Source organism: Pan troglodytes, chromosome 2 (assembly GCF_028858775.2).
Source record: "Pan troglodytes isolate AG18354 chromosome 2, NHGRI_mPanTro3-v2.0_pri, whole genome shotgun sequence".
NCBI classification, from domain to species: Eukaryota; Metazoa; Chordata; class Mammalia; order Primates; family Hominidae; genus Pan; species Pan troglodytes.
Window position 1 is genome coordinate 76,010,527 of NC_086015.1, and position 12,170 is coordinate 76,022,696.

Genomic DNA, 12,170 nt, shown 5'->3' on the forward strand with positions numbered 1-12,170 from the left:
GCAAGCTGGTGAGATAAGAAATGGCCCATGCTCCTCTCGGGGAAGGCAGTGAATGTGTTGCATGTGAACTGGGATTTAGGGGCTAGAGAGAGGGAGTGGAGACAATGACAGATGATGCTTGACAAGGTCTTCCCAGAGATCAGGCAAGACAGATATGTTTTGACTCAATCTGATAGGACCTGAGACCCTGTGGTAAATTCTCAGAGCTTTACAGCTCCCTTTGGAAGACCAAATGTCTGATTTAAATTCCTTGTGTTTCAGTTTAAGCCTATTTCATTTCATTCTTTCTTTTCCATAAGCTGCAAGTTGCTTCCCACTGGGTGATATGATTCCCATTGACACGGAAAAGTGATAAACAGCTTTACCTTGACCCCTCACTCCCTCCACAGGATCCTGCAGTTTCAGACCCTCTTCTTTAGGAACCACTCTATCACTCTGCCCACTCAGTAGCCACATTTTCGCTGAGTCATCCCTCCCTGGCCCTAGCTAGCCCTAGCTGGCCCTAGCTGACCCCACCGGCCCTAGCTGGGCCAATCAGGACCTCTCGCCTCAGAACTGAGCCACAGAGAAGGAAGCTGAGTCACATCACAGCAAAGCTCTGAAGGGGTTCGGTTCTTGCTACCCCCAAAATTTGCCAGTTTGATACACTGATTATTTTGAGTTGAAGGCACTTAAAAAAACAGCAGTGCAGAGAGAGGCCCTCTCTGAACTTCCCTTACCTGCCTAAGGACAGATCCTGCAAAAGAAACTAAATTGTCATCAGTCCCATCCCTGGGAGTTTCATCAACCAGGGAAGATGAACTCATCACAGAGAGACTAGAAGTTGACACCACTCTCAAACAAACTTTGTCACAACCTAGCATATCTCCCATCTTATTTTCTATGGGCTCATTCATCTTTCCTAAAAATCTTCTACTCTCCTAAGTGACCTGCATCCCACCCCACTTTCCTTATTAAGATGGAATGGAAGCTCTCAAATCTCACTGCTTTTTTGAGGTATTCACTTTTTTTTCTGTGATGCATTCACGCATGTTACATTAAGAATTCATAAATTTATATACTTTTTTTCCTGTTAATCTCCCTGTTGTCAGTTAATTTCATAGACCCAGCTATCAAACCTAGGAAGGTAAAGAGAAAAATCTTTCCTCCCCTACAGCTCTCAAGAAGAAACCACAAACTGGACAGAGATCTAGCTGGCAGATATGCTTTATTTCGCCTGCACGGTTTTAAAAATATTGTAAACTTTACTAAAAACCCAGACTTTTGGATTCTGTTAGAAAACTGGACCATCTAACTATACCAGGCCTGGGATTCTGAAAGGCAGCAATTGTCTGGAGCTAAGTAGCACCCTCTTTAGTTGGGTCCCACACTCTCCAGTTCCCCACAGTCCCTGCCAATCCATTTTGTTTACCCTGCCCTCGTTAATCCTACCTCCTAGTGCTTGGGAGCATTACTGTTTGGGATTCTTGCTCTAGAACGAAAAATCTCAGCAGGCCTCGGTGACTCACGCCTGTAATCCCAGCACTTTGGGAGGCCGAGGCAGGTGGATCACTTGAGGTCAGGAGTTCGAGATCAGCCTGGCCAACAAGATGAAACCTTGTCTCTACTAAAATTCAAAAATTAGCCAGATGTGGTGGTAGGTGCCTGTAATCTCACCTACTCAGGAGGCTGAGGCAGAATTGCTTGAACCTAGAAGGCAGAGGTTGCAGTGAGCCAAGATCGTGCCACTGCACTCCAGCCTGGGTGACAAACTGAGACTCCATCTCAAAAAAATAAAATAAAAAGAAGAAAAAATCTTAAATACCTGTTGGAGCAGCCCTGGTATTCTCTCTCTCTCTCTGTTTCTGTATTGTTTAGACAGAGTCTCGCTCTGTTGCCAGGCTGGAGTACAGTGGCACCATCTCGGCTCACTGCAACCTCTTCCTTCCAGGTTCAAGTGATTCTCCTGCCTCAGCCACCCAAGTAGCTGGGACTACAGGCATGTGCCATCATGCCCAGCTAATTTTTGTATTTTTAGTAGAGATGGTGTTTCACCATATTGGCCAGGTTGGTCTCGAACTCCTGGCCTCAAGTGATCTGCCTGCCTTCCAAAGTGCTGGAATTACAGGCGTGAGCCACCACACCCAGCCTGGTATCTGCTCTTTTAAGGCCTGTTTGTTCAACCTTTTAATGAAGTCCATGAGATACCTCTAGTAACTCTTGTTACAAAAAAATAAGGAAAAGAAATCTTGGGACCCCAAATTCACTAAGCCAAAGGTAAAAGTCAAGCTGGAAACTGGATTACACATACCTAACTCCCATTTTGGTTCCCAAATAAGACAGCTACAAAGATGAAAAGCTATGTACCTTCCTCACATTTTGCCCACAAGAAAATTCCTTGTGGTCCCCAAGATCTTCACCCTAAAGCAGTTCTGTTGAAGTTCACCATGATAATGTAAATTGATGGCTTATCTTCTGCAGCTGCATAGGGACACAGAACAGAACTCAGTCATCCCTCTGCATATCTGATTGTTTCCTCTGCCCTACTGTCTGCATTCCCTCTTTTTTTTTTTTTTTTTTTTTTTTTGAGATGGAGTTTCTCTCTTGTCACCCAGGCTGGAGTAAAGTGGTGCAATCTCAGCTCACTGCAACCTCAGCCTCCCGGGTTCAAGCAATTCTCCTGCCTCAGCCTCCCGAGTAGCTGGGATTACAGGTGCCCGCCACCACGTCCAGTTAATTTTTTGGATGTTTTTTTTGTTTCTTTGTTTTTTTTTTTTTTTTTTTTTTTTTTTGAGAAAGAGTCTCACTCTGTCGCCCAGGCTGGAGCACAGTGGTGCGATCTCAGCTCACTGCAACCTCCGCCTCCCAGGTTCAAGCGATTCTCCTGCCTCAGCCTCCTGAGTAGCTGGGACTACAGGTGCATGACACCATGCCTGGCTGATTTTTTGTATTTTTAGTAGAGATGGGGTTTCATCGTGTTAGCCAGGATGGTCTCAATCTCCTGACCTTGTGATCTGCCTGCCTTGGCCTCCCAAAGTGCTGGGATTACAGGCATGAGCCACCGCGCCTCGCTGCATTACCTTACATAAAAAATGCAGACTCACTGAGCCTGACAAAGACATGAATGACTATTTTCCCCTCTCCCCTTCATCTGAAAATTGTGTACTTCTCAATATCCTGCCCTTCAAACATGGAACCTCAAAACCATCTTTGGAGAAAGGCCTAGACCTGTCTCCTGGGCATGTGTCCTTAACTTTGGCAAATAAACTTCCTAAAATGATTGAACTTGCCAAGGTCATTTTCTCTGATTTATACTATTGAGGACTAATCTCTGCTTTTTTTCTCTTGCCCAAATTCCTATCTATGGGGTCTGGGGAATCATGCCCTATAAACCATAAATTCTCATTAGTTGGGTTTTATTTAACCCTATATATCATGACTTACTTTCCAATCTGACTCTGGTATAACATTATGTAACAAAGAAGAAAATAAAAATATTTTACCCCAAAACATTTTTCTTTGCCATGTTTTGAAATGGCCCTGCAAAGCCATCCTTTGTGGGGGGAAAATTTGCATCTGTAAAGAATCTCTATTAACATAACTAGATCTTTTTCTTCCAGGCCCTCCCAATCCTGAAGAGATTAACTGAGAGTCTAGCACCTCTTTAAAGGTCCCAATAGGAAACATGTGTCATGTATTGTCTCTAAGGGCAGCCACTTTGAGAGTTCAAATGAACCTGTCTCCACAATCTTTTCTCTTAACCTGAATATTTTCTTTCGTTAATCCCAGGTCTTTAGACAAACTTGACCAATTGTCAACCAGAAAATGTTTAAATTTAGCTGTAACCTGGAAGCATCCCCCGTCCTTTGAATTGTCCCGCCCTTCTGGACCAAACCAATGTATTTCTCAAACGTATTTGATTGATGTCTCATGCCTCCCTAAAATGTATAAAACCAAGCTGCATTTCAACCACCTTGGGCACATGTTCTCTGGACCTCCGGAGGCAGTGTCCTGGGCCATGGTCACTCATATTTGGCTCAGAACAAATCTCTTCAAGTATTTTACAGAGTTTGACTCTTTTCATCAACAACCCTAATCCAATATGACTGGTGTCCTTATGAGAAGAGAAAGAGATAGCAGGGAGACACAGGTCCAGAGGAAAGGCCACATGAGGACACAGAGAGAAGGTGGCTATCTACAAACTAGGGAGAGAGGTCTTAGACAAAAACCAGCCCTGCCGACATCTTGATCTCAGGCTTCCAGCCTCCAAAACTGTGAGACAACAGATTTCTGGTGTTTAAGCCACCCAGTTTGTGGTGCTTGTTAAGGCAGCCCTGGAAAGCGAATACAGTATCCCATCAGGAACATTCCTTCTCCCCACCCCCCTCATCATTTAAACTAGCTCCAGTTTCTTTCCGGTACTTGCAACCAGAGCCCCAACTGAGAATCGTGCTTTCTCCTGCAGCCATGTAACGTTTCCTTCATTTTTCCCAGTTTCCTTGTTCTAGCTTTTAATTATATTTTCTTATAAGCCCCACATGTGAAGTTTTGTAAACTCAAGTGTCTGAGTCAAGGTCTTTGGTTTAAGTGGAGAAGCTGTGTCAGAAATGGAGGCAAATACTATCCCTTCCTCTATGCCTCTGCTCGACTAGCTGTGTTACCGGAAAGGGGTCCTGATTCAGATCCCAAGAGAGGGTTCTTGGATCTCACACAAGAAAGAATTCTGGGCAAGTCCACACAATAAAGTGAAAACAAGCTTACTAAGAAAGTAGAGCAATAAAAGAATGGCTACATCTAATGCAGAGCAGCCCCCAGGGCTGCTGGTTTCCCATTTTTATGGTTTTTTCTTGATGATATCCTAAACAAAGGGTGGATTATTCATGCCTTTCCTTTTCAGACCATATAGGGTAACTTCCTGGCATTGCCATGACATTTGCAAATTGTCCTGGCACTGGTGGGAGTGTAGCAGTGAGGACCATCAGAGGTCACTCTCGTCGCCATCTTGGTGTTGGTGGGATTTGGCTGGCTTCTTTACTGCAACCTATTTTATCAGCAAGGTCTTTATGACCTGTATCTTGTGCCAACTGTCAGGCCTCTGAGCCCAAGCTAAGCCATCATATCCCCTGTGACCTGCACGTACACATCCAGATGGCCAGTTCCTGCCTTAACTGATGACATTCCACCACAAAAGAAATGAAAATGGCCTGTTCCTGCCTTAACTGATGACATTATCTTGTGAAATTCCTTCTCCTGGCTCATCCTGGCTCAAAAGCTTCCCTACTGAGCACCATGCGACCCCCACTCCTGCCCGCCAGAGAACCCCCTTTGACTGTAATTTTCCTTTACCTACCCAAATCCTATAAAATGGCCCCACTCCCATCTCCCTTCACTGACTCTTTTCGGACTCAGCCCACCTGCACCCAGGTGAAATAAACAGCTTTATTGCTCACACAAAGCCTGTTTGGTGGTCTCTTCACACGGACGTGAGCGAAATTTGGTGCCATGACTAGGATCGGGGGACCTCCCTTGGGAGATCAATCCCCTGTCCTCCTGCTCTTTGCTCTGTGAGAAAGATCCACCTACAACCTCAGGTCCTCAGACCAACCAGCCCAAGAAACATCTCACCAATTTCAAGTCCAGCAAGCGGCCTCTTTTTACTCTCTTCTCCAACCTCCCTCACTATCCCTCAACCTCTTTCTCCTTTCAATCTTGGCACCACACTTCAATCTCTCCCTTCTCTTAATTTCAATTCCTTTCATTTTCTGGTGGAGACAAAGGAAACGCATTTTATCCGTGGACCCAAAACTCCAGTGCCGGTCATGGACTAGGGAAGGCAGGCTTCCCTTGGTGTATAACCATTGCAGGGATGCCTGTATGATTATTCACCCAGGTTTCAGAGGTGTCAGACCACACAGGGATGCCTGCCTTGGTCCTTCACCCTTAGCGGCAAGTCCCACTTTTCTGGGGGAGGGGCAGGAACCCCGATCTCTTATTTCTGCGCCCCATTCCTTATTTCTGCACCCCAACCTCTTATCTCTGTGCCCCAACCCCTTATTTCCATGCCCCGACCCCTTCTCTGCTTTTCTGGAGGGCAAGAACCCCCCACCCCTTCTCCGTGTCTCTACTCTTTTCTCTGGGCTTGCCTCCTTCACTATGGGCAAGCTTCCACCTTCTATTCCTCCTTCTTCTCCCTTAGCCTGTGTTCTTAAGAACTTAAAACCTCTTCAACCCTCACCTGACCTAAAATCTAAGTGTCTTATTTTCTTCTGCAATGCTGCTTGACCCCAATACACACTCAACAGTAGTTCCAAATAGCTGGAAAACGGCACTTTCAATTTTTCCATCCTGCAAGGTCTAAATAAATCTGTCGTAATATACGCAAACGGTCTGAGGTGCCTGACATCCAGGCATTCTTTTACACATCAGTCCCTCCCTAGTCTCTGTTCCCAATGCAACTTGTCCCAAATCTTCCTTCTTTCCCTCCTACCTGTCCCCTCAGTCCCAACCCCAAGCGTCGCTGAGTCTTTCTAATCTTCCTTTTCTACAGACCCATCTGACCTCTCCCCTCCTCACCAAGCTGAGCTAGGTCCCAATTCTTCCTCAGCCTCTGCTCCTCCACCCTATAATCCTTTTAACACCTCCCCTCCTCACACCCGGTCCAGCTTACAGTTTCGTTCTGTGACTAGCCCTCCCCCACATGCCCAGCAATTTACTCTTAAAAAGGTGCCTGGAGCTAAAGGCACAGTCACGGTTAATGCTCCTTTTTCTTTATCCCAAATCAGATAGCGTTTAGGCTCATTTTCATCAAATATAAAAATCCAGCCCAGTTCATGGCTCATTTGGCAGCAACCCTGAGACGCTTTACAGCCCTAGACCCTAAAAGGTCAAAAGGCCATCTTATTCTCAATATACATTTTATTACCCAATCTGCTCCCAACATTAAATAAAACTCCAAAAATTAAATTCCGGCCCTCAAACCCCACAACAGGACTTAATTAACCTCGCCTTCAAGGTGTACAATAATAGAGTAGAGGCAGCCATGTAGCAACATATTTCTGAGTTGCAATTCCTTGCCTCCACTGTGAGACAAACCCCAGCCACATCTCCAGCACAAAAGAACTTCCAAACGCCTAAACCGCAGTGGCCAGGCATTCCTCCAGAACCGCCTCCCCCAGGAGCTTGCTACAAGTGCCAGAAATCTGGCCACAAGGCCAAGGAATGCCTGCAGCCCAGGATTCCTCCTAAGCCATGTCCCATCTGTGTGGGACCCCACTGGAAATTGGTCTGTTCAACTCACCTGGCAGCCACTCCCAGAGACCCTGGAACTCTGGCCCAAGGCTCTCTGACTGACTCCTTCCCAGATCTTCTTGGCTTAGCAGCTGAAGACTGACACTGCCCGATTGCCTTGGAAGCCCTGTAGACCATCACAGACGCCGAGCTTTAGGTAACTCTCACAGTGGAGGGTAAGTCCGTCCCCTTCTTAATCAATATGGAGGCTACCCACTCCACATTACCTTCTTTTCAAGGGCCTGTTCCCTTGCCTTCATAACTGTTGTGGGTATTGAAAGCCAGGCTTCTAAACCTCTTAAAACTCCCCAACTCTGGTGCCAACTTAGACAATACTCTTCTAAGCAGTCCTTTTTAATTATCCCCACCTGCCCAGTTCCCTTATTAGGCTGAGACACTTTAACTAAATTATCTGCTTCCCTGACTATTCCTGGATTACAGCTACATCTCATTGCCGCCCTTCTTCCCAATCCAAAGCCTCCTTTGCGTTCTCCTCTTGTATCCCTCCACCTTAACCCACAAGTATAAGATACCTCTACTCCCTCCTTTGCAACCGATCATGCACCCCTTACCATCTCATTAAAACCTAATCACCCTTACCCTGCTCAATGGCAATATCCCATCCCACAGCATGCTTTGAAAGGATTAAAGCCTGTTATCACCCGCCTGATACAGCATGGCCTTTTAAAGCCTATAAACTCTCCTTACAATTCCTCCATTTTACCTGTCCTAAAACCAGACAAGGCTTACAAGTTAGTTCAGGATCTATGCCTTGCCAACCAAATCGTTTTGCCTACCCACCCCATGGTGCCAAAACCATATACTCTCCTATCCTCAATACCACCCTCCACAACCCATTATTCTGTTCTGGATCTCAAACATGCTTTCTTTACTATTCCTTTGCACCCTTCATCCCAGCCTCTCTTCGCTTTCACTTGGACTGACCCTGACACCCATCAGGCTCAGCAAATTACCTGGGCTGTACTGCCGCAAAGCTTCACAGACAGTCCCCATTACTTCAGTCAAGCCCAAATTTCTTCCTTATCTGTTACCTATCTCAGCATAATTCTCATAAAAACACATGTGCTCTCCCTGCTGATCATGTCCAACTAATCTCTCAAACCCCAACCCCTTCTACAAAACAACAACTCCTTTCCTTCCTGGGCATGGTTGAATACTTTTGCCTTTGGATACCTGGTTTTGCCAGCCTAACAAAACCATTATATAAACTCACAAAAGGAAACCTAGCTGACCCCATAGATCCTAAATCCTTTCCCCACTCCTCTTTCCATTCCTTCAAGACAGCTTTAGAGACTGCCCCCACCCTATCTCTCCCTGACTCATCCCAACCCTTTTCATTACACACAGCCGAAGTGCAGGGCTGTGCAGTTGGAATTCTTACACAAGGACCGGAATCGCGTCCTGTAGCCTTTTTGTCCAAACAACTTGACCTTACTGTTTTAGGCTGGCCATCATGTCTCCGTGCAGTGCCTGCTGCCGCCCTAATACTTTTAGAGGCCCTTAAAATCACAAACTATGCTCAACTCACTCTCTACAGCTCTCATAATTTCCAAAATCTATTTTCTTCCTCACACCTGACGCATATACTGTCTGCTCCCCGGCTCCTTCAGCTGTACTCACTCTTTGTTGAGTCTCCCACAATTACCATTGTTCCTGGCCCGGACTTCAATCTGGCCTCCCACATTATTCCTGATACCACACCTGACCCCCGTGACTGCATCTCTGATCCACCTGATGTTCACCCCATTTCCCCACATTTCCTTCTTCCGTGTTTCTCACCCTGATCACACTTGGTTTATTGATGGCAGTTCCACCAGGCCTAATCGCCACACACCAGCAAAGGCAGGCTATGCTATAGTATAAGCCACTAACCCGCCTCTTAGAACCTCTCATTTCCTTTCCATCGTGGAAATCTGTCCTCAAGGAAATAACTTCTCAGTGTTCCATCTGCTATTCTACTACTCCTCAGGGATTCTTCAGGCCCCCTCCCTTCCCTACACATCAAGCTCAGGGATTTGCCCCTGCCCAGGACTGGCAAATTTGCTATTCTCCTACTTCTCAGGGATTATTCAGGTCCTCTCCCTTCCCTACACATCAAGCTCAGGGATTTGCCCCCTCCCAGGACTGGCAAATTAGCTTTACTCAACATGCCCCGAGTCAGGAAACTAAAATACCTCTTGGTCTAGGTAGACACTTTCACTGGATAGGTAGAGGCCTTTCCCACAGGGTCTAAGAAGGCCACCACGGTCATTTCTTCCCTTCTGTCAGACATAATTCCTCTGTTTGGACTTCCCACCTCTATACAGTCCGATAGCAGACCGGCCTTTATTAGTCAAATCAGCCAAGCATTTTTTCAGGCTCTTGGTATTCAGTGAAACCTTTATATCCCTTACAGTCCTCAGTCTTCAGGAAAGGTAGAACGGACTAATGGTCTTTTAAAAACACACCTCAGCAAGCTCAGCCACCAACTTAAAAAGGACTAGACAATACTTTTACCACTTTCCCTTCTCAGAATTCAGGCCTGTCCTCGGAGTGCTACAGGGTACAGCCCATTTAAGCTCCTGTGTGGATGCTCCTTTTTATCAGGCCCCAGTCTCATTCCAGACACCAAACCAACTTGGACTGTGCCCCAAAAAACTTGTCATCCCTACTATCTTCTTTCTAGTCATACTCCTATTCACTGTTCTCAACTGATTCATACATGCCCTGCTCTTGTTTACACTGCCGGTTTACACTGTTTCTCCAAGCCATCACAGCTGATCTCTCCTGGTGCTATCCCCAAACTGCCACTGTTAACTCTTAAAGTAAATAAATAATCTGTGCTGGCAGGACTATGCTGAATCTCCTTAGGCACTCTCTAATTAGATGTCCTGGGTCCTCCCAATTATTAGACCTTTAATACCTGTTTTTCTCCTTCTCTTATTCCGTTTAGTTTTTCAATTCATACAAAACCGTACCCAGGCCATGACCAGTAATTCTAAATGACAAATATTTCTTCTAACAGTCCTACAATATCACCCCTTACCACAAAATCTTCCTTCAGCTTAACCTCTCTCACTCTAGGTTCCCACGCCGCCCCTAATCCGGCTCAAAGCAGCCCTGACAAACATCGCCCATTGTCTCTCCATACCATCCCCTCAAAATTTTCGCCGTCCCAACACTTTACCACTATTTCATTTTATTTTTCTTATTAATATAAGAAGACAGGAATGTCAGGCCTCTGAGCCCAAGCTAAGCCATCATATCCCCTGTGACCTGCACGTACACATCCAGATGGCCAGTTCCTGCCTTAATTGATGACATTCCACCACAAAAGAAATGAAAATGGCCTGTTCCTGCCTTAACTGATGATATTAACTTGTGAAATTCCTTCTCCTGGCTCATCCTGGTTCAAAAGCTTCCCTACTGAGCGCCTTGTGATCCCCACTCCTGCCCGCCAGAGAACAACCCCCCTTTGACTGTAATTTTCCTTTACCTACCCAAATCCTATAAAATGGCCCCACCCCTATCTCCCTTCTCTGACTCTCTTTTTGGACTCAGCCCGCCTGCACCCGGGTGAAATAAACAGCTTTATTGCTCACACAAAGCCTGTTTGGTGGTCTCTTCACAAGGACGCCAGTGAAACCGACCTCCTATCTCATCCTGTGACTTAGAATGCCTAACCTCCTGAGAATGCAGCCCAGTAGGTCTCAGCCTCACTTTACTCCACCCCTATTCAAATGGGGTTGCTTTGGTTGGAATGCCTCTGACAGCTGTGCAGCCTTGCAGGGCTTATTGATACGTCTGGATATTGTGATTGGATAAGTATCAATCTTTACCTCATTGCAAAATAGGAATACCTGTCTGAAAGAGCTCAAGGTTACATTACCTTCTTAATGGGGACCATAAGGCGGTCAAGAAGAAAAAAATGAGTTTCGAGGGAGGTAAAAATCCCTTAAGTTTTTAAATGCATAAAGCACAGATAGACATAAAGCACACGAACCAATATATGGAATAGCTGTGGTTTTAGTTTCATGGGTGGCAGATCAAGAAAAAAAAATGCCTAGAAAGGCTCTGTAGGGGGCTGAAACATTTTAAAAATGGTTGAGAAACACTGAACTGTATGTCTGGTGTAGCGCTACTACTCCTTTTTGAAAGACATTGCTTTCGGGGCCTTTACATAGTGATGCTAATGTGGACAATTTTACAAATTGTCAAGTAGAAAATTATCCTTTGGCCAGGCACAGTGGCTCACTCCTGTAATCGCAGCACTTTGAGAGGCCGAGGCAGGTGGATCACTTGAGGTCAGGAGTTCAAGACCAGCCTGGTCAACATGGTGAAACCCTGTTTCTATTAAAAAAACCAAAAATTAGCTGGGTGTGGTTGTGTGCACCTGTAATCTCAGCTACTCAGGAGGCTGAGGCTGGAGAACTGCTTGAACCCGGGAGGTGGTGGCTGCAGTGAGCTGAGATCACACCACTGCACTCCAGCCTGGGCAACAGGGTGAGACCCTGTCTCAGAAAAAACAACAAAAACAAAAACAAAACAAAACAAAAACCAGAAAAGATAAAAGCTATCCTTCTACGCAAAGTGTAATCAAGCCGACAAAGCCATCTAGTCTTGATGACCGAAGGGCAAAGTTAAAAAAGAAGGAACTTACGAGGGTATGGCCAATGGATGCCCACACCATAGCATTCCCTCTACCTTTCTTTTTCTTTTTTTGGTGGGAAGGGGACAGGGTCTCACTCTGTCATCCAGGCTGGAGTGCAGTGGCACAATCATGGTTCACTGCAGTCTCAACCTCCTGGGCTCAAAGGATCCTCCCACCTCAGCCCCTAACCTTCCCTCTCCCAGTAGCGGGGACCACAGATGCATGCCACCATGCCTGGCTAATTTTTGTATTT